The sequence below is a fragment of the Arvicanthis niloticus genome, chromosome 1 (assembly GCF_011762505.2).
Source record: "Arvicanthis niloticus isolate mArvNil1 chromosome 1, mArvNil1.pat.X, whole genome shotgun sequence".
Classification (NCBI taxonomy): domain Eukaryota; kingdom Metazoa; phylum Chordata; class Mammalia; order Rodentia; family Muridae; genus Arvicanthis; species Arvicanthis niloticus.
Window position 1 is genome coordinate 145046492 of NC_047658.1, and position 26727 is coordinate 145073218.

The 26727-nt window shown below is 42.6% G+C and overlaps 2 long non-coding RNA genes across 2 annotated transcripts in view; one reads left to right on the forward strand and one right to left on the reverse strand.

Moving 5' to 3' along the window:
- Positions 1 to 21885, reverse strand: part of LOC143436146 (uncharacterized) — an 87672-nt gene extending 65787 nt beyond the window's left edge. Inside the window, exons 1-2 of the long non-coding RNA XR_013106348.1 lie at positions 21698 to 21885; positions 5307 to 5401 (exon numbers count right to left, since the gene is read on the reverse strand). This is a non-coding gene — a long non-coding RNA (uncharacterized LOC143436146). The remainder of the gene's footprint in view (positions 1 to 5306; positions 5402 to 21697) is intronic.
- LOC143436150 (uncharacterized) lies at positions 2077 to 12931 on the forward strand. Its single transcript, XR_013106353.1, has 3 exons — positions 2077 to 2180; positions 3313 to 3474; positions 12678 to 12931. It is a non-coding gene; the product is annotated as an uncharacterized LOC143436150 (long non-coding RNA).
- Positions 21886 to 26727: the final 4842 nt, after the last annotated feature.

Below are 26727 nucleotides of genomic sequence, written 5' to 3' on the forward strand. Positions count from 1 at the left end.
ACAAGAGCTCCTCTATCAGCTGCCCAGGTTGCTCAGCACTGACACTTCCTAATCCTCTCAGCTACCTGCTTTCAGTTCAGTACTGATAGAGGAAATGTGTGTCCCAGCCAATCACATAAGATGTCTAACTTCAAGGTAGCCAACTGAAGCTTCTGCGTGCCAACAGAATCCATTTGGGACAGGCCCCTTTTCACTATTTAAAGTTTTCACAACTCCTTGGAGTCCCTGCCAGAGCACAGAAATGACAGCTCTCTTTTGTTAACTCTCTTGGGTTAGCAGAGCAACAAAAGAAATAACTTTTGCTTTCCTCTTCTGTCTGCTGCCTGGAAACAACAACAGAACAAGAAAAAGAATAAGCACCCATCGACCATAAAACAGATTCGCTTTACATAACTGCAGTCTTGAGCTTAAACTTGAAGGCTGGTGTGAGCAATGGCTCATTTTGTGATAGATGCTGACATCTACTGGCCAAAATTGGTACTAAAAATTATAATATGTTTTAGCCCCAAATAAAGATGTGATCCCAATGGTGGAATCAGGAGGAGTCAGGAGGGTTGGGAGTGGGTGCGGATCACAGCTGCAGGAGGGTAAGAACACAGTCAGTAGGGAATAGAGACCTATGGAAGAGGACAGAGATAAGGAAAGGGATCATGGAGTGGGTTCTGGAATGCCATTGGAGTTGACCCCAAACTCTGCCTTGTTAGTCTTAAGATTCCTGTCCTAGAATTTCTTATCTTGTTTTCCAAGTGGTTTTTCCCTTCAGGTGTACAGTACATTTTCAAACCACAGGTGCTGTGGTTTCAAGCCACCCTAGAGGGAAATGTTTCTTGATCACCGTCGTCATCAGTATTGCCAGCAGCTTCAGGGTGCCAACTCAGTACTTCTGGGCTAAGTGCTTTGTAAGTGGATAGACTGGAGTCAGACTACCTGGTACACAAACACTGGTTCTGTCATTCGTAAGTTGTTAACTCTGAGTAAGTGGCTTCATTTCTTTCCTTGTCTTTAAAATGGAGATTTATTTCATATTTATTTTTGAGAGAGTTTGAATAATTTAAATCATATTTATTTTTGAGATAGTTTGAATAATCCATGTATGTAAAGTACTCAAAACAGTAGCTAGGGAACCCTAAATGCTAAACAAGTATTAACGACATTATCTACATTTCTCTTTACAACACTTTGAAATAAATATTGTATCTCTTATACTAGGAAAGAATAAGAAATGTTTTCAGCTTCAGGCACCAGCAAAGCATGACTGACTAATGGTGGCTTGTGTTTTTGCTTCGTCTCTCAGATAATGAGCATAGCAGGGGGGTCTAGGTAAGTGGCTGCTGGCACTGGCTCCTGGGTCAGAGATGTCAGAGCCAGCCTCTCAGAACTTTCTAGGGCTTTCCTTCAAGGCGGTGAAGTAATGTTCCAGTTCCAAACATCATGTTCAGCAAAAAACAAGATCAGGGGAAGAAACTGGGGCCTTGTGTGTCCATTTGCTTTTTTTTGCTTTAATCAGAAAAACTAAAATATTTCCCTCTAAAGTCTGCTTTAGTTCTGTTGGCTGAAACTGTCACTTGCCTATTCCTAGCTAAAAAGGCTCATGGGAAGTGGGTCTTTAACTTTCCTAGTTTACACAGTAGAAGGCAGTCGGGGAGAAGGAAATTGGAGATGACTGTTGTCAGCTATCTGGCTATGTGCCTGCCACACCTTAGAAAAGGGTAAAGCATTTGGTAAGATGATACACCTACTGGTCAGTGGTGCTGACAGTCAAACCAGGCAGAATGGCTTCTGGTGTTCTACTTTCTACACCATGCTAATGCTGTGTTGGGTAGACTATGGGGCCACAGAAGCCCACTTGACTAAAGCTCCAGCGCCTAAGCCTGCGGTCTCAGGTTTCCCCGTGGGTCAACCATGGCGTTGGAGGTTGGGAGAGAGCATTCACTTTCCCTGCTCTAAAGTATGGGCTAGCAGAGGGTGGACTCCCCCACTGAAGGCCTGATAACCCCGCCCTCATGTTATCTAAAAGGCAAAGCAGGTTGGTAGAGGTGACTTGTTGCAGATGCAAGGAAAGAAAATGGGAAGAGAAGGAAAGCTACTAGACGTAGAGGCTTGGAAGCCAGCGGGAAAGGGAAGATGTGAAGTACACAGTCAAGAAAAACCATGGGAATTTCACCCAGACAGATAAAAAGGTGAGCCATGTGTGAGCTATGTTGGGACAAATAACAGCAGATAAAGGCAGAAGACAGAGACTGGGTGTCTGATTAGAAAATCAGACCTCACAAACTAAACTGTGTCAGGCCTGTCAACAGAAAGCCTTGCCATCAGAATCCAGACGCCTTGTGGACGCCTTGTGGATCCAAACGTTTCCAATTCTAAAGCAATATGGCAATGGCTGTGTTGATTGGAGCATGCCATTGTGAGAACCTGCAGAGATAGAATGGAAGCAAGGCTATAAGCTGAGATTTCAATAGAAAGGACAGCCCTTTAAGGATACCCATAAAGTAGACAGTAGGACACCGTGTATCAGTAAGGGGTTAGCCATGGTTGGGAGCCTGATAGGAAACAGTTGGCTTTTGAGGTAGAATGAGCATGGTGTTGTTAATACTGAAGGAGCCTAAAGGTGGGCCTCGTGGATACTAGTAAGAGAGGGGGCGGGGCTGGGGGAAAGGGTGTGGCTCAGTTGGTAGAGCTTTTGGCTAGCAGGCATGAAGTCCTGGGATACAATCCCAGCATGATACAAACCAAGTCTGATGATTCATAATTTTAATCCAACTCTTGGGAGGTAGATGCAAGGGTTCAAAAGTTCAAGGCCGGCTTCTGCTACATTACTAGTTCTAGTTTGAGACTAACCAGGGTTATATGAGATACACACACACTTCATTTGTAAGTGTTGACATTTTAACAAGACAAGTCTTAGATAAAGTAGATTTCATCGAATTCTGAAATAGCAATCACAGGAACAGAAGACAGTTTTTTATTTATAAAGCCATTTGTTTTTTTGTTTTGGTTTGGTTTTATTGTGGTAAAATACACATGACATAAAATTCAACATTTTAGCCTTGTTAAGTGAATAGTTCTTTAGCATGAAGTACTTTCACTATCCAATTCTAGAACTTTTCCATCTTCCTTAACTGGACTTCTGACCCATTACACACTAAGCCCTCATTGTAGCCTCTTACCAGGCTTGGCAACTGCCTGGTAAAATAAATAAGACTTCTGGCTCCTTATTTCCCCACATCCTGGCCCACAGAGACCTGAGTTTACAACCCTTGTTTTAGAGCCATCTTCTAGGTTATATTACTTTCTGTATAATTTTCACAGGACCACCTTGTTTTGTGCTGTTCAGAAGAATAAGCTTGGGTGACCTGAAAATGTTACAGGATGTCCCCTGTCTATGGATGGACCCATCAGTGATGGACAGCGAGCTGCAGCCTATAGCTATGTGAACCTGAACCACCCTCTCTAAGGATGCCAAAGAAGGAGGTAGGCTACATCAGGGGATGCTCTCAGCTCTTCTACGAGCTCTCTTCAGACTGATGGTTCTTTGATCCGTGAAAGGAAACTTGGATCAAGGAATACAAACTGTTTTCATTGAAAACAGGTTGGTTAAGCTATTTAGCCAGACTGCCCAGACATGAGTCACGGCAGCGAAAGCCAGGTTAAAGGTAATATTGTTGAAATACAGCCTTTTAAAGCCAACATTCAACAAAAGCAGGACGAATTAGCATAGGGTGGCAGTGATGGTGTGTGGTGGGCCCTAAAGCAAGAATTACAGAGGGGAGACCTGGAGACCAGACTCTGTCCAGACGGATCTTATTGCACCTGTGCATGATATTTTTAAATATGATTAGCTGGTGAATTTTAAAATCAAATTTCTGTTTTGGGTTGAAAAATTTGGCAGCACGCCTAGAATCTTGCCTGGTGAAAGAAATAAGGCTTCCCAGTCCTTATTTCCCTACATCCTGGTCCACAAGACCTAGGGTTTGCAACTCTTGTCCCTTGGGGTTTTAGAGCCAACTTCTAGGTTATATTTAATAAAATATCAAAGAAACAATTAAGTATAGCTTCAAGATAATTAAAATAAGGAAACCTTTGAAAATTAACAGATTCTGCGGGCGTTTTTTTTTTTTTTTTTTTTTTTTTTTTGAGACAGGGTTTCTCTGTATAGCCTTGGCTGTCCTGGACCTCACTCGGTAGACCAGGCTGGCCTCGAACTCAGAAATCCGCCTGCCTCTGCCTCCCAAGTGCTGGGATTAAAGGCGTGCGGCACCACTGCCCAGCTCTGCAGGTGTTATTAAAAGACAGGTTAAGCTTCAAATAAATTTGAAAAGTTGATAAAGTAATATAAATCAATATCTGAAGAGAAAGGGTCAGTTGATATGTATTTGGGGGCACCTGTAACATGGTAACATTTTCAATCTGCACTCTTGAGTTTTCCCCCACACTCTGATCACCACTATGCATACTACAGGGTACTTCATGCTTTAGTTATGGGTTAGATTTATGCCTTTGTATGTGGTTATCATTATAGCTGAATAATGATATTATATTTTGAGATATAGCTATTTATGATAACTTATTTTCTGTTTTAATTTCATTAGAGTGTAAGTTTACAAAGAGTAGACGCCTTCATTTTATTTCCGGAGCTAAGGATGATTCCTGACACAAAAGCAGAAACCCAGTGGCCTGAATGTATGGATGTGTATGTAGTCTTGTATAGAACCAGTAATCTGAGGTATGTTAGCTATGTAAGCCACCCTCTGCATATTCAGAAAGCTCGTTAGAATTATAAAAATAAGGTAGGAAGTAGTAGATCAGCCTTTTATAAGCTCAGCCCTCGGGAGGCAGAGGTGGGTCGGTCTCTGTGGGTTCAAGGCCAGCCTGGTTTACAAAGTGAGTTCCAGGACAGTCAGGGCTACACAGAGAAAGCCTGTCTCAAAACAACAAAACAAAATTATAGAAACAAGACATAAACTGGGCAAGGTGGCAGCGCATGTGTCTAATCCCAGTACTCAGAAGGCAGAGACAGGTGGAACTCTGTGAGTTTGAGACCAGCCTGGTCTAGACAGTGAATTCTAGGACAATCATGGTTACCTAACAAGGCTCTGCTTCAAGAACAAGCAAACAATTAAAAACAAGATACAAAATAGGAGACAATAAGGTAAGGTAAGGTAAGGTAAGGTAAGGTAAGGTAAGGTAAGGTAGGTGTCTGTGTGTGTGTGTGTGTGTGTGTGTGTGTGTGTGTGTGTGTGTGTATCTTATTAGGGGTTCCTGAGCAAGTGACTTGTTTGTACTTTGAAAGTTCAGCATCATACCTGGGTGAAAGACAAATCCGTAGGATGAAGTTGTTGGGGCTCCAGAGAGAAGGAGAAGTCTGGGAGGTTCCACAGAAAATAGTTGGGAGTATCACCTACAGGAATGGAGAAGTCAGGACTGGTTTGACTGCAAGTAACAGAAACTTAATTTGAATTCCTGCAAGCCAAAGAGCTTTATTGGCCCATAAAACCGAACTGCAGAGAAAGTAGATGACAGGAACACTTGGCAGCATACAGAGTTCACCCCACTCCCCGCCTGCAGCTGCTTCTCTGCATCCACTTCCTTTCTGAGGCCACATCTGCCGCCTCCCCTGAGCCTCATCCTCTTATCTGACCCCAACGGGGATAAAACATGCTTGCTTAGTGCCAAACGCCCATCACACTTTGTTTTGATGCATTGAAACTGAGAAAATAGCACCCACTGAAAGTCACAGAATCACCTCATCTCAGAGCTCCATAAAAGTCATGCAATCTTACAACCTTGTCCAATGTATTCGTCATTTCTGGCAATGTTCCCAACAAATGATCTTTCAATGAGCACTAAACCGCTTATGCCCCATTCAAGCACTCCATGACACTGTAAAAATGTTCCACACTGTTACAGAGTTGTTCTTTATAGTCAGATAAGATCTACCACCAGTTGATAGTGAACATCTCAGTACAACAGATGCTTGAAGAGGTCATTGGCCAGTGAGTCTTCTCAGGTTAAACTTCAATTTACTGTCATTATTTCTTATGTGGCACAGAGTTTAGATCCCCTGGACTTTATCAATGGGCTTTTTCAACCCCCAAGAGGTATTTATTGTGTGCTCCTTTTGTTCCGAGTAGTTAACTAGGTGTTAGTAAGGACAAGCTTGGGAAGGAAAGCAGGTTCTTGGCCTAATGGATAGTAGACTCCTGAAGAACAGAGGGATATCATATGGGCAATCCCATTAAAGGGTGACTTACATATTTCTCTTAGAGTTCAGTGTCACAGTTAAATGTAATAGAGTTCATGTGTGGTCCTACTGCTGCATTTTGGATCAGAACGTCTTTTTTTTTTTTCCCAAGACAGGGTTTCTCTGTGTAGCCCTGGCTGTCCTGGAACTCACTCTGTAGACCAGGCTGTCCTCGAACTCAGAAATCCGCCTGCCTCTGCCTCCCAAATGCTGGGATTAAAGGCGTGCGCCACCACCGCCCGGCCAGAACGTCTTCCTAAGGCTTGGTTGAAGGTGAAATGGGAAAGAGGTGGAGGAGGTGGAACCTAGATGGGAAAGTAGGTCACTGGAGCATGGCCATATTAGGAGCCTGACCCTGCACACTCAAGCCCCAGTTCTCCTTCCCTTCTCCCTGCTCCTCTCCTCTCTCTTCTTTTCCCTCCCTTGTCCTTCTCAGGTTTAGAAGATTAATGTCCTGCTTCACCACAGTCCCCAAACAAGAGTACCAACCAACCAAGGACAAAAGTCTTTGAAGCCAGGAGCCAAAATAAAGCTTTCCTCTTCCAAGCTGCTTTTTTCAAAAATGGAAAGCTGACTCACTCACACGTGAACAGTCGGTGGTTAAACACATCCACAGGTTGGGGTTCAAAAGGTACAGGTCCTTTGGGAAAACTCCTGTTCTTGAAAGGAAGTGCTTTTGATTACGAACTAAACTTGTGACTTGCTTCTAACCAATAGGGAAGAAGGAAAACGCATCACGTGACAGGATGCACGTTGATGGGCACTGTCCGGCCTCTCTTTCTGTCCGGCTCCATTTGTTGCCTATATCACTCTCCAGGTTCTGTAGGAAAAGATTTCCTCATCCTTTTCAGGGGAAGGTGTGTTTTAATTAGCATATATTAGCTAGACATAATAAAGGCTTCATCTTGACATCTTCATTCAATGTATATGACATTATTTGATCACACCACCCCTCTGTTCACAACTCTCCCTCTTCTCAAATAGCTCCACATCATTGTCTGTTTGTCCCTGTTTTTGTGGCCTGTGAGTTGAGCAGAGTTGTTTCCAGGTACATGGATGGAAGTTTACTTACAGGAGCGTGGGCACCTTATCAGTGTTACGCCCCTGAAGAAAATGTCTGGTCCTCACCAACCCCTAACCTTCAGGCTCTTGAAAGGATTCCCTGTATTTTCATCTAAGCGCCTCAGCCTTTCATGTTTTAAATTAAGGTCTTTGACTCATTTAAAATTGATTCTGTAAATTATTTATCTGATTCCATTTTTTTTCTCCAAGTAAATATCCAGTTTTTTTCTAGCACCTTTTGTTGAATAGTGTCATATTTTATTGACATGACCAAGGCAACTCTTATAAAGGAAAACATTTAATAGGGACTGGCTTATAGATTCAGAGGTTCAGTCCATTATCATCATGGTGGGAAGTATTGCAGCACCCAGGCAGACAAGCTAGATGAAGGAGCTGAGAGTTCTACATCTTGATCCGAAGGTAGCCAGGAGACAGACGTTGAGCATAGGACCTCAAAGCCCACACCCACAGTGACAAACTTCCTTCAACAAGGTCACATATACTTCAACAAGGCCACACTTCCTAGTAGAAAGTATGGTTCAAACCACTACAATTAGATTGTTTCCCATCCCCCCCCCCCTTTTTTTTGTCTCCTTTGTCAAAAATTAGATGGAATTGAGGTTGCGGAGCAATGGCTCAGTTACTAAGTATGCTTGCTGCTCTTGCAGAGGACCTGGTTTGAGTTCTCAGCACCACACAGTGTCTCACAACCTGCCATTACTCCAGTTCTGGAGGATCCAATGTCCTCTTCTGACCTCTGAAGGCACCAAGTATTGAGGGTAATATTTAAAAAGGCGCCTGGTCTGGCTTGTTTGTAAGCAGCTGCCATGCTTCCCACTAGATGCGGCCAGAGGCCAAGAGCAGTGGTGTACTCCCACCGCTGACGGCTCAGACCGGCCAGAAGCAACGGCCCTGGCGCCCAGCCCACTAGCTTTTGTGGTGGCTAGATCAGCCAATCCACCACGCTGTCCACAATGTTTGGCTGAGCCCAGATAATACCCACCATCCTGCGGTACCTGGTAGAATGAAGACTCTTAATACTTAATGGCTATCCAATATTTATATATTTGGAAATGCTCAACTAACAAGGTGCCCACACAATTAGAATTGTTAACCCGATTAACTAACCTAGATATGAATAACTACCTGAGACTGCTAAAGACACTCGGACATCTCCAGCCATCTTCTCTCCTTCCTCTCTCCTTTGTCTCCTCCCCTTCCTCCCTTTCTATCTCTTTGCTCCTCCCACGTTAGCTCCTCCCTCACCAGTTCCACTGCAAACAATGTAGCAGTAGCAGGAAACCATCTTGCAATAACCAAGTGCACACATGGAGCATACACATACATACATGCAGGCAAAACACTCATATACATAAAATAAATGAATCTTCCAAAACAAACCTCTGATGTCAGGTAACTTCTTGGTCCTCTAGCCAACCCCCCTGGTCTACCACTCTGTTTTCATGCCAGTACCAAAGCTGTCTTTATCACTATAGTTCTTTGGTATAGTTTGAGCTTGGGTATTTGAGTATTTCCCGCTGCTGTATATAGTTTGACTATTTCTGGTCTTTTGTGATTCCACATAAATTCTTGGATTTTTTTTCCTAAATCTTTAAAATTTAACAGTAGCATTTTGATAAATATCACATTAAATCTGTAGATTAATTCTGGTATCAGGATAAGAGTGACTTCATAAGATGAATTTGGTAATGTTCCTTATTTTCTATTTTGTGGAATAATTTAAGAAGAATTGGTATAGGGTCTTCCTTGAAAGTTTGCTAAAACTCAGCAGTGAACCCATCTGGTCCTAGGCTTTTCTTTTCTCTTGGGGGAGGGTTTTAATTATAGCTTCTAGTTCATTGCTTATAATGGACTATTTAAATCACTTCTATCTTCTGCCTTTAATTTTGTAGATGATATATGCATTTAGAAATCTATTTTTCTTGTTTTTTTTTAGAGTGTATGTTTCAGAGTAATCTCTATAAGAGTGTCTACACATGCACAATAAAGGGAACTATCAGACTAGCACACAGATGGTCCACAGAGTGAGAGAAAACTCTTTATCAGCTATATTTCAAACAAGGGGCTAAAAATTTAGAATTTACAAAGAATTGCAGAAATTAAATAAGGAAGTAAAACAAAGTGTCAATCAACAAATGAGCAAATGAATGGAATAGACAGTTTTCTAAAAAGAAAAAAGAAACATATATGCCAAGAACTACTCTTTAAAAGTATTCAACACCCCTAGTCATCAGGGGAATGCTAATTAAAATTCCTTTGAGATACCACCTCACCCCCAGTGAGGATGGATGTCATTAAGAAATCTGACAACAAATATTGGAGTGGATGTGGAGAAAAAGGAACCTTTATTCCCTGCTGACTGGGATACAAATTAAAACAGGCATTACAGAAATCAATTTAGAGATTTCTCAAAAAAAAAAATTAAAAATAGAAATGCCACATGACCCAGCTATGCCATTCTTGTGATAAATCCAGAGAACTCTGTACCCCACTGCAGCAGTAACTGCACATTCATGTTTGCTTCTCTATTCACTACAGGGGAATATGGAAACAACCTAGATATTCACCAACATCTATGTTGAGCAGATAATGAAAACCTGGCGCCGGGCAGTGGTGGCGCACGCCTTTAATCCCAGCACTTGGGAGGCAGAGGCAGGCCAATTTCTGAGTTCGAGGCCAGCCAGGTCTACAGAGTGAGTTCTAGGATGGCCAGGGCTATACAGAGAAACCCTGTCTTGGAAAAAAACAAAACAAACAAAACAAACAAACAAACAAAAAACCTGGCATACACATAAATTGGAATACTATTCAGTTCTAACAGAGAGAGAGAGAGACAGAGAGATAGATTACAAAACTTTCAGAAAAATGAGTACCTCCACTCCTCATCCCCACCCCAAATGCTAGATAGCCAAACTTCTGTGCAACCCTGAGGACTCAGGGAATCATGATTGACCAAGATTCAGTGGCTCCCACCTAAACCAGAAAGAAGCATGTCCACTGTTTTCATAGTCTTTCTGCCTGCGTTTGTGTGTCAAGCTAAGATCTGAAAAAAATTTAATATCATCTTGTTTTTAGGGAATTGTGCAGTTTGTTAAAATAAAATTCTACCCAAAGGCTTCTAGTTTGTATGTTTTTAATTTCCTTAAGGGAACAGCTCTCAAAATCTACTTAAACCAGTGGTTAGTTTGTGAACTTTAATAACCAAAGATTTAGTCTCCAAAGAATAGTGATATTTACAGTACTTGGGACGAGCAAGCTTTCATGAGCAGTCATACTCAAGATTTTGAAAACTGGGTTCACTGATTTTGGAGAACCCAAGCAGAAGTTGGTGTCAGCTCATGCATGGAAGTGCCACCTCTGGGCAAGCACTTGGTCCAGAGCATCTTGTTTGAGTGGTTACAATCTTAGCACATGCAGAAGATAACCTTTGTTACAAACAAACTGTCCACAGATGCCAGGTGAGCAAAGCAGGGGGCTGCCTGAGAAGTTGAGAGAGTTCTTTTGTGGTGCTGTAGAAAGTTCTTCAAGTAGTACTTACCTTAGACACTACTTCCCACTGATGGCTGTATCTAGGACTGATAAGAATGACTTCATGTTACAGACATCAACTGAGCTTTCATAGCTTTAGAGACTGTCATGAGCTATGCTGTTTATATGCCCATACTAGTGTTTCACTGCTGTGACAACCCATTTTAAAGGAGCAAAGCTTTCTTTTGGCTTATGGTCAGGTAGCTTCACTGGCAGGCTGGGGGCTGCCTATGAGACAGAATACCATGGCAGATGTGTGTGGTAGAACAGTGCTGTCACCTCATGGCAGCCAGGGGGAAGCCAGGACACAGAGACAAGAAGGGGCAAGAGATAAGGTACTTTCTCAAAGGCATATCCCTGATGATGCGTTTCCTCCTTATGAGGTCACAAAATTATGAATCTGTGAATTAATTAAAGATTGTTCCTCAGTCCTCAGGATATAATTAGCTTCCAGTGATTGGAACCACCAGCTGGGGACCAGGTCTACACCACATGAGCCTTTTGCATAGAGTGGCTGCCTTATTCCACAGTGGCCCTATTCAGAGTGAATTGATAACTCAACAACCATGCTTGTAACAAACAATTAGAGGTTATAAATTAGATCAATAGAGACATCTGGCCCCATTTGGACCAATCAGATTCACTCCTGGAAGTTAGGTCTGATGGCTACCAAATTAGTAATTCTCAGGGTGCAGATGGAACTGAGCTCTCTCTCTCTCTCATATCACACACACACACACACACACACACACACACACACACACACACACACACGCAGGGGGTGGTGAGAGACAGAGAGGTGGGGGTGGGGTAAGAGAGCCAGCCTGAAGACTCAGGGAGAGCTAAGTGTTCAGGGATGTATGGACCTAAGAAGAGTCCAAGGTCACCTTACTTGTTAGGACATTTCCTCAGACACCCAGCTGTGTTCCTGCTCTAGGATTTTGAGGTACATTCTGTGTATTCCTGAACCCATCCTTACCGCTTTTCTTTCTGACACTAGCTCAAGTGAATTTCTTTGCTTGACAGAGTTGAAAGATCCTACAATGAATGGTTGTGTTTGTTTGCTTCCTAGTGGGGCAGCCCGTAGCAGCTACATGCCCAAGCAGTGAGACTATGAGTCGCCAGGCCAGTTAAGATGATCTGATATTTAGCAGGCATGCTATGACTCAGCAGTTTTTCTCCCCCAAACCTCTGCAGAGTCCTGGGAAATCTCAGAAAATCACTTGCCCCTCCACATTCACTTGTACAGTCTCAGAGCACAGACAAGCAAGTCATCTAACACCAGGATTTGCTGAAAGTCCAACCAAGCCTCTACCTGCCCCAGACGGCTAGCTAGTGAGGGACACAGGCCATTAAGCAAAAACTTTTAATTCCCTTTCAATGCTGTCTAGACCTGGGGAGGGCATTACAGAGGCACAGGGCAGGATATTTCTAGTCAAGGGAGTGGAAAAGACAGTTATCTTTCAATAGAAAAAAGAGATCTAGACCCCATCAAAGTCATATGTGTGGTTCACTATGCACCACGTGTTGTTTTAAGCTATATATACATGCATGTCATATGTATGTGCACACACGCTAATTTAACCCTCACTTGTTCTAAATGAACAAGTGTCTACAATATGCAGCTAGTATCAGTGGAGCCGAGCTTCAAACTCATATCAATAATGAATGTTTCTTTATTGGTTATTATTAGCTACACCGTGGGTAAAGTACACAATGATTATCTGCCCTCCCATCCCCATGGAGGTTACTTTTATTTCCAACCTGTAAATATCTTTAGGCTTTGAAATGTACATTTGGTATGATACAACGTTGTTCACAGGGTCGATGTCAAGAGGGCTAAAAAGAACATTTCTGGCAATTCGACTATGTTATCATACTCCAGAAAATAATGAGCGGCCTCCGAATTATTTATTGTCTGCGATGACCTCTACACTTCAGGGAGCAAGGAAAACAAACGGATCATTTCAAGGTTGTACCAGCTGCCAACAGCAATTACCCCATTAGGGGGAAACTCAGAGGAGGGTTGCTGGGTAACAGGAAGCTTGTTTACATGAAATGTTCCCTTTTGATAAAAAAAAAAAAAAAAAAAAAAACCTTCCCATGAAGATTTTTATTCCCATATTCTAAAAGTTGATTTTGTAATTTCATCAGAAAACGTTTATTCAGTTAATCTATCTAACAAAATGTATTGCTGCAGTTACTTATAAATATATTGTCACTGGCTGTTCTGTGTTTGCTTTTAATTAGAAAAATTTGTGTGTGTGTGTGTGTGTGTGTCTGTGCGATCACGCCCGCGCGCAACAACATGCTGTTTGAAGGTCAGAGGACAACTTTCAGACCTGGTTTTATTCTACTCTGCTCGAGGTCTCTCTTGCTTCTCCTCTTCACTGTGTTGTACTCTAGGCTAGCTGCCTCTGAGCTTTTGGGCAAGTCTCCTGTCTCTACCTTCCATAGCAGCAAGGTGGCAGGATTGCAGCTAGATGTTAACACACCAGCAGTTTCATGTGAACTTTGGGGACCAAACTTAGGTCATCAGGCTTTCCTGGCAAATATTTTTACTTACCCAACTACCTCTCTGGTTATATTTTGTTTTTGAGACAGGGTCTTAATAGAGTTAGCCCATAGGCTAGCCCAGCACTCTTGATCCCCCTGCCTCAGATTTCTGAGTGCTGAGGGTAGAAAGGAATACTCCCACATCTAGCTGACAGTTTAAGTTTGTTACTGCTTTTCTTTCTTCCCTTCCCATGTCCTTCCATTCACAACTGCAGCCCATTCGGTGATTTTCTGCTCATTCACTTCTGGAAACTTTGTAGTACTGAAGTAAGAGCCAGTACACTGGTTTGCGCTCATGGACTTGCAGAGAAGCAATGAGCCATATTGATGGCACTCCCTGGATAGCAATTTTGCGGCTGTCACTGGGGCTCCTTACACATATCTAGCCTCCCTTCCCTCCATATGTGACAGGACTATATCTCCCACCTGTCTCAACAATTCCTGTAATCACATGACTTGCTTTAGCTACTAAAACATGAGGAGTGGTAGGAATGTATTAAGAGCACACATAAGCCGGGCGGTGGTGGTGCACGCCTTTAATCCCAGCACTTGGGAGGCAGAGGCAGGCGGATTTCTGAGTTCGAGGCCAGCCTGGTCTACAGAGTGAGTTCCAGGACAGCCAGGGCTACACAGAGAAACCCTGTCTCGAAAAACAAACAAACAAAAAGAGAGAGAGAGAGAGAGAGAGAGAGAGAGAGAGAGAGAGAGAGAGAGAAAGAGAAAAAAACAAATCAAAAAAAGAGCACACATAAATTCTAATAATAGTATCACTAATTGTTTTCTTCCTTTCTTTCTCTTGTTTGTATATGAGTGTTCGATCTGCATGTACACTTGCATGCCAAATTTATAGATGTTTGTGAGCCACCATGTGGTTGCTGGGAATTGAACTCAGGACCCCTGGAAGAGCAGCCATCTCTTAATCACTGAGCCATCTCTCCAGCCTGACACTAATTTCTTTGTGGAAAATGACAAGTGATGACGAAGCTGTAGAAAAACAGAAATGTCTTTCCTCCATCTTGGTGCCTGTGGAGGCCTGCTGGGAACAGGACTTCTAAAAACAAAACAAAACACAAAAACAAAAAAAACCCAAGTTTGTCTGGAAGGCTGTGGTGCAAGGCCATTTTTGCTGGCTACAAGAACTAAAGAGACCACACGGCTCTTAAATTGAAGGCGTTTATGCCTGAGATGAAACTGAGTTCTACTTAGGCAAGAGATATGCTTATGTGTACAAAGCAAAAAATAATACAGTGACTCCTGGAGGCAAACCAAACAAAACCAGAGTGATCTGGAGACAGTAACTTGGAAACCCATGGAAACAGAGGTATGGTTTGTGCCAAATTCAGAAGCAACCTTCCTGCAAAGGCCATTGGATACAGAATCTGTGTGACGCTGTACCTATCCTGGATTTAAACTAATGTAAAGTAAATAAATAGAAGAAGAAGAAGAAGAAGAAGAAGAAGAAGAAGAAGAAGAAGAGGAGGAGGAGGAGGAGGAGGAGGAGGAGGAGGAGGAGGAGGAGGAGGAGGAGGAGGAGGAGGAGGAGGAGGAGGAGGAGGAGGAGGAGGAAGAGGAGGAAGAGGAGGAAGAGGAGGAAGAGGAGGAAGAAGAGGAAGAAGAGGATGAAGAGGATGAAGAGGATGAAAAGGATGAGGAGAAAGAAGAGGAGGAGGAGGAGAAAAGGGAAGAAAGAAAGAAAAATAAAGAGAAAGAAAGAAAGAAAGAAATATAGAAAGAAATAAAGAAAGTAAGACAGACAGACAGACACGTGTGTGGCTGGAGTGGATCTAAAGTGACATAGATACTTTGGGAAACATTTGCTCGTTCCTCATTGAATTAAATGTGAAGCTGGGTGTGGTGGCACACGCCTTTAATCCCAGCACTTGGGAGGCAGAGGCAGGCAGATCACTGGAAATGCCAGGCCAGCCTGGGTAGATTGAGACTATGTATGTCTCCATAAAGGAATTGTCATGGAAGCCAGCAATTCTGCTCTGGGGTGTACACCTGAAAGAGAAAATACGCATTCACTACAACACAAGTATCCATAGCAGCTCAGCTGCCATAGCCAAGTACAGAAAGACTATGATCTATAAGCCAATTAATGGATAAATAAAATAATGTATATAAAATGAGGTACTATTTAGCCATAAATAAGAATGAAGTACAGCTATATACCACAACATAAATGAAAGTTGACATTGCACTAGTGAAGAAGTTAGACACAGAAGGACATTAATGTGTATGTCTGTTCATATAAAGTCCTTGGAAGAGGAAAAGCAGATTGCTAGCTGCCAGGTGCTAGGGGAAGTAGGAGTGGGTGTGACTGCGCAGTAAGAAGGGTATTTCCATCTGGGGTTACAAAGGTTTTCTGGCCCTACATAGTGGTGATTGTATACTATAACTGTGAAAGCAATTAATTCCACTAAATTATAATTGCATTTTGTTAAGAACAAATTTGGTTTAGGTTATAATGTATTAGAGCATACATTTTTAAAAAGAATGTGCACATGAGCACACAGTTCTTCAGAGTGACCACAGACCCATGTATTGATAAGTAACCTTCATCAGACAGACTGACACCAGTCTGAACAAAACATAAACTTTTCTGCTAAGTCATTTGTCACAGCAGCATGACCTAGCCCATTCCCGCTGTAAATTATTGTATTGGGCTTGGTTCACTGAGCCTTTCCTTATGCCTCCTTTGTACCAGAGAGTGAGAAAACAGAGAGAATAAGCCTCCAGCTACTTATAAACTAGCAAAGGAAGTAAACATATAAATCAAGAGATGTTCTCCAGTGTGATGGCAACATAATAGAAGTAGATTATAAGTTATAGTGAAATCACATAATAGAGGAGATTATGAGTAACACAGGGAACACATAATAGAGTAGATTATGTGTTTGTTACAGAGGAGACATAATAGAGGGGAAAGTATATACTAGAGTTGAATGATGAGTCACACTGGCTTGACTAGCCAAGTCCACCCTAAAAACCCAAAGAATCTACCCAAGAAGGCTAAACTTGAGTTAAAAAAAAAAATTCAAAAGATATGTAAAGATTGGTGGAAGAGCTTGGCCCCTGTGCAACGAGAAAGGCTTGTCCAGGGCTTGTCCAGAGGAAATGGCAATCCTGGTAACAGGATACTGGAGATGAGACCAGAGAGGTTGGCAAGAATCTGGATTGTGGACAAAATCTTGTTACCAGTTCTAAGTTTCTGTTCACTCCATCCACGGGAAGTGAATGCGTATACAGAATGCTAGCCTACAGCACACTGCGAAAGTGGGCAAACCATAGTTCATGACAACAGTTAGAGGATGCCCCTGGGAAAGACTACGATGGGTAATGGTGAACATGGATGGCATTTGTCAGGGTTATTATTGCTGTGATGAAACACCACGATCCAAAGCAACTTGGAAAGAAATAGTTTATTCAGCTTACCCTTCCATACGATTCATCACTGAAGGAAGTCAAGACAGGACTTCGGGCAAGACAGGAACATGGAAGCACGAGCTGACTCAGAGGCTGTAGAGGGGGTGCGGCGTGCTGGTTGCTCTTCATAGTTTGCTCTCTGCCTGCTTTTTTATAGAACCCAGAACCACCAGCCCAGAGATGTCACCACCTATGGTGGACTTTTCCCATCACTGATTAAGAAAATGCCCTACAGGACTTTCTACAGCCTAATCTTATAAAGAAATTTTCTCATTTGAGATTCCTCCTCTCAGATGGCTATAGTTTGTGTCAGGTTGATAGAACACTAGCCAGCAATGTATTATTGTATTTAAGCTAAGAATCAGGAAAATCAGAATCATATCCTAAGGCGTGCTTTACAAGACAAAGCAGTATGAAAAATGAGTATCATATCAGAAAGATCTAGACATGTAGGAGGAAGAAGGGTTTAAAATGGCTCCCAGCCTGAATGATCAATAATGGTAGCGTCAGCCTGGCTTCCCACTATTATAAACCTGTTGATTGGCTCTGCTAGTGTATTTGATAGATACTTAACATCGAGGTACTCACATATGATTCTAGGAGAGAACTGGGTAGAAATAAGATGTAGGCGTTATGAGATAACTAAAGCCTAGAGGATGGAGAGCTGAGAGACAATAAGAAATTAAAAGCACTGACAGCATTTAAATGGAACACACAGGAAGGAAAGACTCTGGGAAACAGTATTGACGTTTCTTTGATGCCTAAAAGAATCTTGTCAACTGACTGAACACTGAGAGTCTTTGAGTGACTCTTTAATCTGTGTGAAGGCTGCATGAGGGCACTTCTGAGAACTCCAGAACAGTGGTCCCTGGTACAGTCTCACATTTTTTGTTAGAAATTGAATGTTTAAAGGATTATACTATTTATGTAATTTTAACAAACTCCTAGTTATCTCAAGCATTAAAGTACATTGTCATTATTTATTTATCTTTCTGCCCTTCTAACTCATCTGTGAAATCCTTAAATGTTTTATAAACAACAACAAAAAAAATCCCAAGCCATTCAATTTTACCAAAAAAGACTCAGGAGACAGATTCTGGGGTGAAAACCTGCTAGCTCAGAGAAGCAGAGAAAGCTCCCAGCTGATTCTACTCTGCCTAACATCCCAGAAGGGTTTTCTTATATTCACTCCCTGCTGGCTGGTTACTTGCTCCACCTCTTGCCCTAGGGTTGACTTTATTTAGCTCTTGGGTTAAAGGTGTGTGCTAGGGCAGAGCCACACCACAAGATTTGTCCAGTTTACAATCTTAGCGTTTACAGTGTGAGCAAATATTCCAATATCCTGCAACACTTAAAGGCCTCTAGTCTTTATATCTGCTTTGGTTTTGATACATAATAAACACACAGTGACATGTGTGTGGGTAAATATGTGAGTTTTAGAGTTCAGCCTAGATGGAGACTGATAACTGTTTTGGGAATTCAGGCGCAGGATCTCCAAGGTTTTGCAATGGAAATGTGGTAAGTGGAATACACACACACACACACACACACACACACACACACATTCTAACTATGGCAGTGCCCTTCATAGGTTAATGACACATGTCAACATCAGTGATGATGCAGAAACTATGCTTAGAATATACTCTCATACAGCAGACGGGGTGAACCAAACAGAACCCTAGTTACATAGACAAATCCCACAAATATTGGTGAAGGGAGTCACATAAAAGCATCCATTTTGTGCTGCCATAACAGAAAGCGCAAGACTGGATACCTTTTTGAAGAAAAGAGTTTGTTTTACAGTTCTGAAGGTCCCTTGGACCTTAGAAAGGTCCAAGGTCAAAGGGAAGGATTTCCTGCTGCCTCACCCCATGACCGAAGGCAGGAGGGCAAGAAGGCACATGCACAGGGGACGGCAGCTAACTCATCTTTCTTAGGAACCTATTCTTGCAGTGACTAATGCACTCCAGGATAATGGCATTAACCTACCCAGCTGGTTAACTACAGACCAGCTCATTTCTTAAAGGTCCCATCTCTCAACACTGCAACATTGAGAATTACACTTCCAATGGCTGGGGCTCGGGAAATTGCCACACCAACCGGCGTACACCAATCTCAGTTAAGCAAGAAAAGTTTATTGAATGCACACCATAATACTGGATGTCTAGGTCCACAAGAGGGAAAAACCTAATGGTGGCACTAGTCTGCTCTCAGGGAAGGCTTTTTGTAGGGAAAACCAGGTTCAAAAATTTAAAGAACAAGGAGGGGAGCAATTGGCTTACTAGGCAAAGGATTATCAGCTGACCTTTAAGCTGATTGGTCCTGAGTAAGGTAAGGGTGGTGGTGGATGGGCGGTGAATGGGAATTTTAGATCATTCAGATAACAGAGCTTAAGTATTATAGCCACAACATTTTGGCTTATTAGTAGTATTCTTCAGTGTCAGCCACAAAACCCACAGTGATACATCATACATAGATGCAGGAAGGGCTGCCCTGTGGTTAGCTCTCACTCAAGATATTTTAGACATAACAGTTCATATTGACCTTTGATTTGATGGGTCCTACATAAAGCTTTGGGGAACGTCTTAAAATTATCAAACCTCATACTGTACACACAGAGCAATCAGAACAAAACAGGGTGTGCAGGGGTCAGCGTGTCCTTGAGTCAAGTCACTTCTCTGTGTCAGTGACTGGCAGGCATGTTACAGCAACAATATAAAATAGCTGGCAGGCATGGAGTAAAATGGCTACAGCCATGGGGGTTGGGGAATCAGACATAACACAATATGAACTTCTGAGGGCATATTCTCAAAGCATAGCAAGTGAAAACTACATAAAACACTTGAAGTTTAGATAAGCAGGACTAAGGTATAGTCTAGAAGTCTGGAGAGCTTATCTTTGGAGGGTATAGTGAAGAGAGACCCACGGGGTGGACGTTTTGAGAACTGTTCTCTGTTTCTTGACATGGGTCGTGTTGACGTGAGCATGCTTAGTGTGTGAGCTTCCTTTGAGCTCACTGTGTGAGCTTTGTTTGTTTTTAACTAAAATATTTATAGAACATAATACTATGAGATATGTAGAAGCATTAAGGAAAAATTTTGACACCAGTGTGGCATTACGGCAGTAGTTGAAACGACACTGTCAAATGGTGGATTTCAAAAGGCTTTGGAAACTTGATTTATAGGCTAAAGGCACAATATTTCCTGGGTGGGTGGTGGATCTTGGTGGTCCATACTTGGCTGACAATATAGTGAATAGATAAGTAAATTAGAAACAAGAAACCGTTGATAAATGACTTATATATAATTATGGATTTTGTTGATATCGTTATAAAATTGTTTTTCTTCATTTCCAGAAGAGTGAGGTTTCTCAGAGATACCGCAACCCTAATGCAAACCACAGAGTATCACTATTGTAGCAATAGCTGGCAAAGGATGGGGCCAGCTCAGTGGTCTCAGAGTTAAAGCCAAAAAATCAGGTGAAAGAAGTTACTCTAATGAGGCGCTCTCAGAAGCTTGAAATCCTGTTAATTGAATGCTCTGCCTGAGAAGCAGGGTGAAATTGTTCAGACCACCCACTGAGGTGTCTGAAGTCTTGAATTCTAATCCTATCTCTCCCCTCCCTTTTAATGTGTAAGCAAATCAGTTGCCATCTCTAAGCTTCATTTTTCTCATCTGTAAGTTGAAGATAAAACACACACTTTAAAGAAAAAGAGCGCTTGCATCTGATGTTCGTAATGAATCCTCTCCTCTTCCTAGCAGCTAAATAGTTTTCTTCTTCTATTTTATATAGTAGAAAACAGGAACAGGAGAGGGAAGGCTCAGATGGGGGTCATCACTCTCCTGAAGCCACAGGGCTGGTAAGTGGGACAGACAAACAGGACTCCAGAGCCTTGCTTTTTACCGGTTACTGAACTGCTGAACTGCCTGGTCAATTCCCCGGGGTCAGTGAACCAATGCACCTAATTGTGCGTGGCATATTTGGAGCATTTCATAAACGTTAATAATTAAAAGGAGAGCGGAGAGGAACCCAGATATCTAACACCATAACAAATCTGAGGTTAACGTGGATCATCTCCGGGCATGCCCAGTCTCCAAGCATAGATAAGTTCTCAGAGGAAAGTAAAGGTTTCCGTGGTGTTAGAAATAAAGTATGTGCGTAGGAGCCATGCTTCTCAGTTCCCACTGCTTCCAGGAACAGACTGGAGAGGTCCACAGAAACAGAGCAATAAGGTCTGCAGAGGGGGGTGGGTGGGGGTGGGGCAGCCCTCCAACTCATTGCTGAAGACATGGAGGCCAGAAGAACTAGGGGAATAAGCTACTGTTCCCCAACCCTATACTCCTCCCCCACCCCCACCCCGCCCCGCTCCCTGTCTCCCAGGCCAGTTTGTCAAACTGGGAGCAGAGAGCTTGAGTCTGGATCCCGTAGTCTGCATGATAGTAGGAAATGCCAAGGCAGGTGTTTGCATGCCTCCATCCTCTCTCTTCCCACCCTTGAGAGGTCGGGGGTCCTGTCTCTTCCGGTTCCCACTCCATCTCTGTTGTTCAGTGTAAACACTTAGACATTAGTCAGATCTGCTACATTTAAACAAAACAAAACAAAACGGGATGAAGATAAATATATCAGGGACTAGAAAGGAGACCTAACAAATATTTCAGACGAACCACAGGACTTCAAAGAAACTTCTAAAATCTTCTAAGTGCTGTACACTCTGCCTCCAGAGAGTAAACTGTAGAGCCCCGAGTTCACATTTTGTACTACTGGTAATATTTAGCTACAAAACACTGAAGAGCTTGGGCGGCACTAAACCAGGTTTCCTTTCCCCTCTTAGCGTTTCTATCTTTGATGCTCACTCACATGGTTAGATCCCAAGCCAGCTCAGGTTGTTGCCCAGGTCATGCTCATCCATAGACGAGTCTCTCCCCTCCCTCACTGCTGGTTTTCACACAGGTCCCAGGTTAATATCCTCTCCTCAGTCCCATTTGTCACCCAGCAATCAGAGACAGCCCAGCGGCCAGCACTGTACAAAGGATCCATCAATCACACAGCATAGACCCACCCTCTCTCCTTCTGAGAAGGGACACTACCACCCCACTATGCCACGTGGGCCTAAAGTCTCCTCAGATTCCCCATTATGTCTGTCTGTCTGTCTATAGTGTTAATTACCTTCTGAATAAATCTTATTCAAAAGGACAGTCTGTCTCAGTGTCTCCTAAACCCAGAATGTTTTTCTCTTCTCTGTAATTAGGAGCCAGAACTGAAGGGTGGCCAAGGCTGGTGCTAAGGAGCATAGCTCAGGTGTTTTGGTGGGAACATAGATGCAAGTTAACCTAAGCTATGGCTCTAGGCTTCTGTGAAGCCTTTTGCTGATGTTCGTTTTGTATTGTTTTGAGATAGAGTCTCCCGGTGTAGCCCAGGGTGTTCTGTGATGCCCCATCCTCCTGCCTCAGACTCTCATATGGGGAATGCAGGTGTGTAGCCCCTGCCTGGCTACACTGCTGGCTTATTAGATGACTCCTATATACTCTCAGAAGGGTTTTCTCTGCTAATTTTTACCTTTTTTTTGTTGTTGTTGTTTTGGTTTTTTTTTGTTGTTGTTGTTTTTTGTTTTTTGTTTTTCGAGACAGGGTTTCTCTGTGTAGCCCTGGCTGTCCTGGAACTCACTCTGTAGACCAGGCTGGCCTCGAACTCAGAAATCCGCCTGCCTCTGCCTCCCGAGTGCTGGGATTACCTTTTTAAGGATAGTTGGTGTGTGGGGTCGGGTGGAAATGTAGTTTAGTTGGTGGAATTCTTGACACCAAGTAACATGGAAAAAGCCCTGGGTTTGATTCCCAGCACCGCATAAACCAAAAGTATATTGAGGGGAAAGGACCAGAAGCTCTTGGCTACATAGAGAGTTCAAGGGCAATCTGAGCTATATGAGACCCTGTCTCAAAAAAATTAACTCATTAAGTAGTTACAGAACTAAAAAAATAGACATTCCTATGATGGTTACAATTTTCACCATTTTGAATACAGAGCTCCATAATATTTATTTACATTATCACTGCTGTCTATCCACAGAACTCTCGTCTACCTAAACTGAAACCATGCCTGCTAAGCACTCTCCCCCATCCCACGCCCTGGCAACCACGATTATCCATCCCATCACTATGAATCCTATTTGCTAGGCCCCTCTAACAAGTGAAACCATATAATTTTGTCCATTGTGTTGGATTTATTTCATTTGCATAAAGTTATTAAGATTTGTCCATGTTGTAACTTTGGTCAAAAATTTCCTTTTGAATGTTGAATAATATTCTATTACATGGGGTATATCAGATTTGCTTTATCTGTCGGTGGACATTTGAGTTGTATTCACCTTTTGTCTTTGACAATTGATGCTTCTGTGAACCAGGGTAAAAACAACATACGAACAGGTATGTTCGGGTCCCTGCTCAGTGGAATTCCTGAATCATGTAGTAATTCTCAGTGTAATGATAAGCTATACTTACAATCTTCTTTGCTTCTTACCCTTCCAGAGCTGGTTACCTATTTGAGCGATATAGTTTTGCCTTTCAGGTATGTTAGAGTGCATTCATCCCAAGTGGCCTCTCTTTTGCCTGTTCCTTCTTTAGTAACAAGGTTATTTCAAAACATGATCTTAATGTTCCACTCCACTAATTTCTTTTCAAAACAGAAACATTAGACTTCACTCTTTGGAACAAACTGCTGTTTCCCAAAGTCCTGTGTATATTTATACTGAAATTAATAAGAATCTATACTTTCATGTCGAGTGTAGGGGAAACAGTCTTTGAAATCAATATTAGGATGCCAGTTTGGGGGCTGGAGAGATGACGCAATAGTTAAGAGCACTAACTGCTCTTCCAGAGGTCCTGAGTTCAATTCCCAGCAACAACATGGTGGCTCATAACCATTTGTAACAGGAATCTGATGCCCTTTTCTGGTGTGTCTGAAGACAGCGACAGTGTACATACATGAAATAAATAAAAAGAAATCTTTGCCGGGCGGTGGTGGCGCACGCCTTTAATCCCAGCACTTGGGAGGCAGAGGCAGGTGGATTTCTGAGTTCGAGGCCAGCCTGGTCTACAGAGTGAGTTCCAGGACAGCCAGGGCTACACAGAGAAACCCTGTTCAAAAAACCAAAAAAAAAAAAAAAAAAAAAAAAGAAATCTTTAAAAAAAAAAAAAAAAAGATGCCAATTTGGTCTGGGGACATTAAGCTGTTTTGAGGCACGCCCATCGTCCCAGCTACTCAGGAAGCAGATGGGGAATGACTGCTTAGATATCTGAGATTCAGACCAGTCTGGGTAACATAGTGAGATTATTACCAGTCTTAGGGTCACAGCCTGAGCCGGCAACAAGCCAGGTTTAGATACCTTTACTCAAGCCAGTTAAAAGAGCCAAATTAAAAAAGAAAAGCAGAAAAAGGATTCAGTGTAGCTATTTATGAACGAGGGACAAAGAAATCCAGTAACTTCTAAGTCCATCTTCAGGCTCCTACATGGGTATGTATTAAAAAAACAAAAGCAAAAACAAAACAAAAACCAGTCTAGCCTAGGTGTGATTCCCCAACCCACTACCCACAGCTTCAAATCTCTCTTGTAAGGCTGACAATTTCTAAAAGTTTTTCCAAGGGAAAAGTTCCTCCTCCCTTCTCCTCCCCCCAACCCCATGGCATCAACCTTTTCTCCCTGCAAATTCTAGTTTCTTGGGGTTCATTGTTTCAGTAGTGTGGTAGCCATAGGGAGGGGCACAAACAATATTTCTTTAGATTGTATTCATTCATGCAAGGCAGGCTGGTTCCAAGACTCACTTGAATATCCGCCTGGGCGACAGAGTGAGACCTTGTTCCCCTACAAACAAAAAGCAAAAGAAGCTCCCAGTCTGGTGTGCAGTGGGTGATACACTAAGAAACACAAGGTTCTTAATGTATACCCATCCCAGCTAGAAATAGGCTGGAGTGTCAACAGTAATGGGAAACCAGGTGTCTAGCTCTTGTGGTCCTGAGTCTCCACCTGCTATAACTGGACTGTGAGGAGCTTGGACTTGGGGTTGTTGAAGAGGAGAGGCAGGATCTACAGTTCCTCCACTCTCCTCGTCTTCCTCACTAAGGCTCTGGATGTCACCCTCTTTGCTTACTGACATCAAAGGGAGAGCTCCTGATTGCCCTGGAAGATGAAATCCTTCCAGGCACAACAGTTTCCCAAGTAGTTAATGGACCCTGGTCACATCCAAGCCAACCCTTCCTTGCTCTTCTACCTGGGATCAGAACAGCAACTGAATTATTGCAGTGGATCTGAGCTGGTCTCTATGCACCCTTCTTCAGACTAGGACATGGGGATTCACTTCTTACCAGTTCAGTGTCTTTGCCCCCAAGGCCCTGGAATAACAAAGCTCAATGGAGAATTTTACCCAGTCCATCCCTCTCTCCTGGGTAGACAGGCAGAGAGCCAGGCTCATGGGAATTGGTCGCATTTTATCTGTATGGCTCTTGTTTGTTGAACTAACAGGAGCATGACTATGGTTGATACTATTCATATAGCAAGGTCAGCAGTGGAGAGGGAGACAGTTATAGAGAATAAACTGTAAGCCTGGAATTGTCTCAGCACCCCTTAGTCATTCAAGTCAGTACCAGTGTGGTACCCATTTTCTTCTCTTACAATGTCTCTTTTCAAGGATGGTATTGTTAAGTGTGGTAATCAGAGTCCTTTCCCAAAGCACCAAACTTTTTTTTTTTTTTCCTCTTCTCACTTTCCAATCACCGTCTCAACCTCTACACCAGAAGATTCCTTTTGGTTTTGCTACATCAAAGTCCTGGAATGCAACTGGAAGCTGCACTTGCCTTTCTGGATACTTGGAGAAAGCTTCTTCATTCTTAAAGTCATAATCGGACTTTTAGGTTGCAGTCACCTTTTAGCTCTGTGGAGTGCCTCCGTGAGTACAAATGCCTGTTAAAGTTCATGCTGAGTGGAATTGCTGGATCCTATAGTAACTGTAGATTACGTGTGAAAAGCCTTGCTTCTCTGTGCTAAATCCCGCACTATTCCAACCAGAACCCCTCCAAAACGCAGTGATCCCATCTTCTTCCTGCAAGAACAGGAGGCCTTGCTTTGGTCACCCACCCTCAACATTCCCTTCCTGGAGTTTTCCATGAAAGCAAACACAAAAATGTTAACTCCATGCTTATTGTATAAAGATCTTTATCAAGTGTATGAATGTGAAAGGGATGAATTCATAGTAGCCACTTAAAGGCAGTATTTCTCCTCTCAACTAGTGATTTTCATGCTGCTACCCTTGGTCCAGTCCTGCCTTTTGTTTTACAGTGGTCACACCTTATTTCAGGAGATTTGAATAAACAATTGTGTGCGGATAGACATACTGCAACAAGTAGCATTTTTTTTTTTTTTTAAAGAATGTTGGCAAAGCTTTATTAAAGGAAAACTTTCTTTTCCTCCCTAAGTCTGTGTTCTGTCGTGTTTTTAATAATATCAGAATGACCTGGGTCAATGAGAGCCAGCGTGCATACTCTGTAGTATTTTCCTCATGCCATGCCTATCTCAATAATATTACCTCCAATAATGGACACTGGTTTTAACCAACATGGCATAGTATCTTACTTCAGATTTCCTCAAAGCTGTCAGCTGTCAGCAAGGATAACCGATTTCACTCTGTCCCGTCTGATCACCCTCAGTACCTGTTTGTATCCCAGTACATGCTTTCCACTTTTCATACCAAGATGGAGCCTAGAGTTGATTGACTCCAGAGACTTTCTCCATCTTCTTCCTGGCCACCATCTTCCTGTCTGAAGTGTGGGATGGCTCCCCTCCCCCAACCAAGAGCAGCCACCAAGATAAGCAGAGAGCAAGAAAGGCCAAGTAGCTCTTG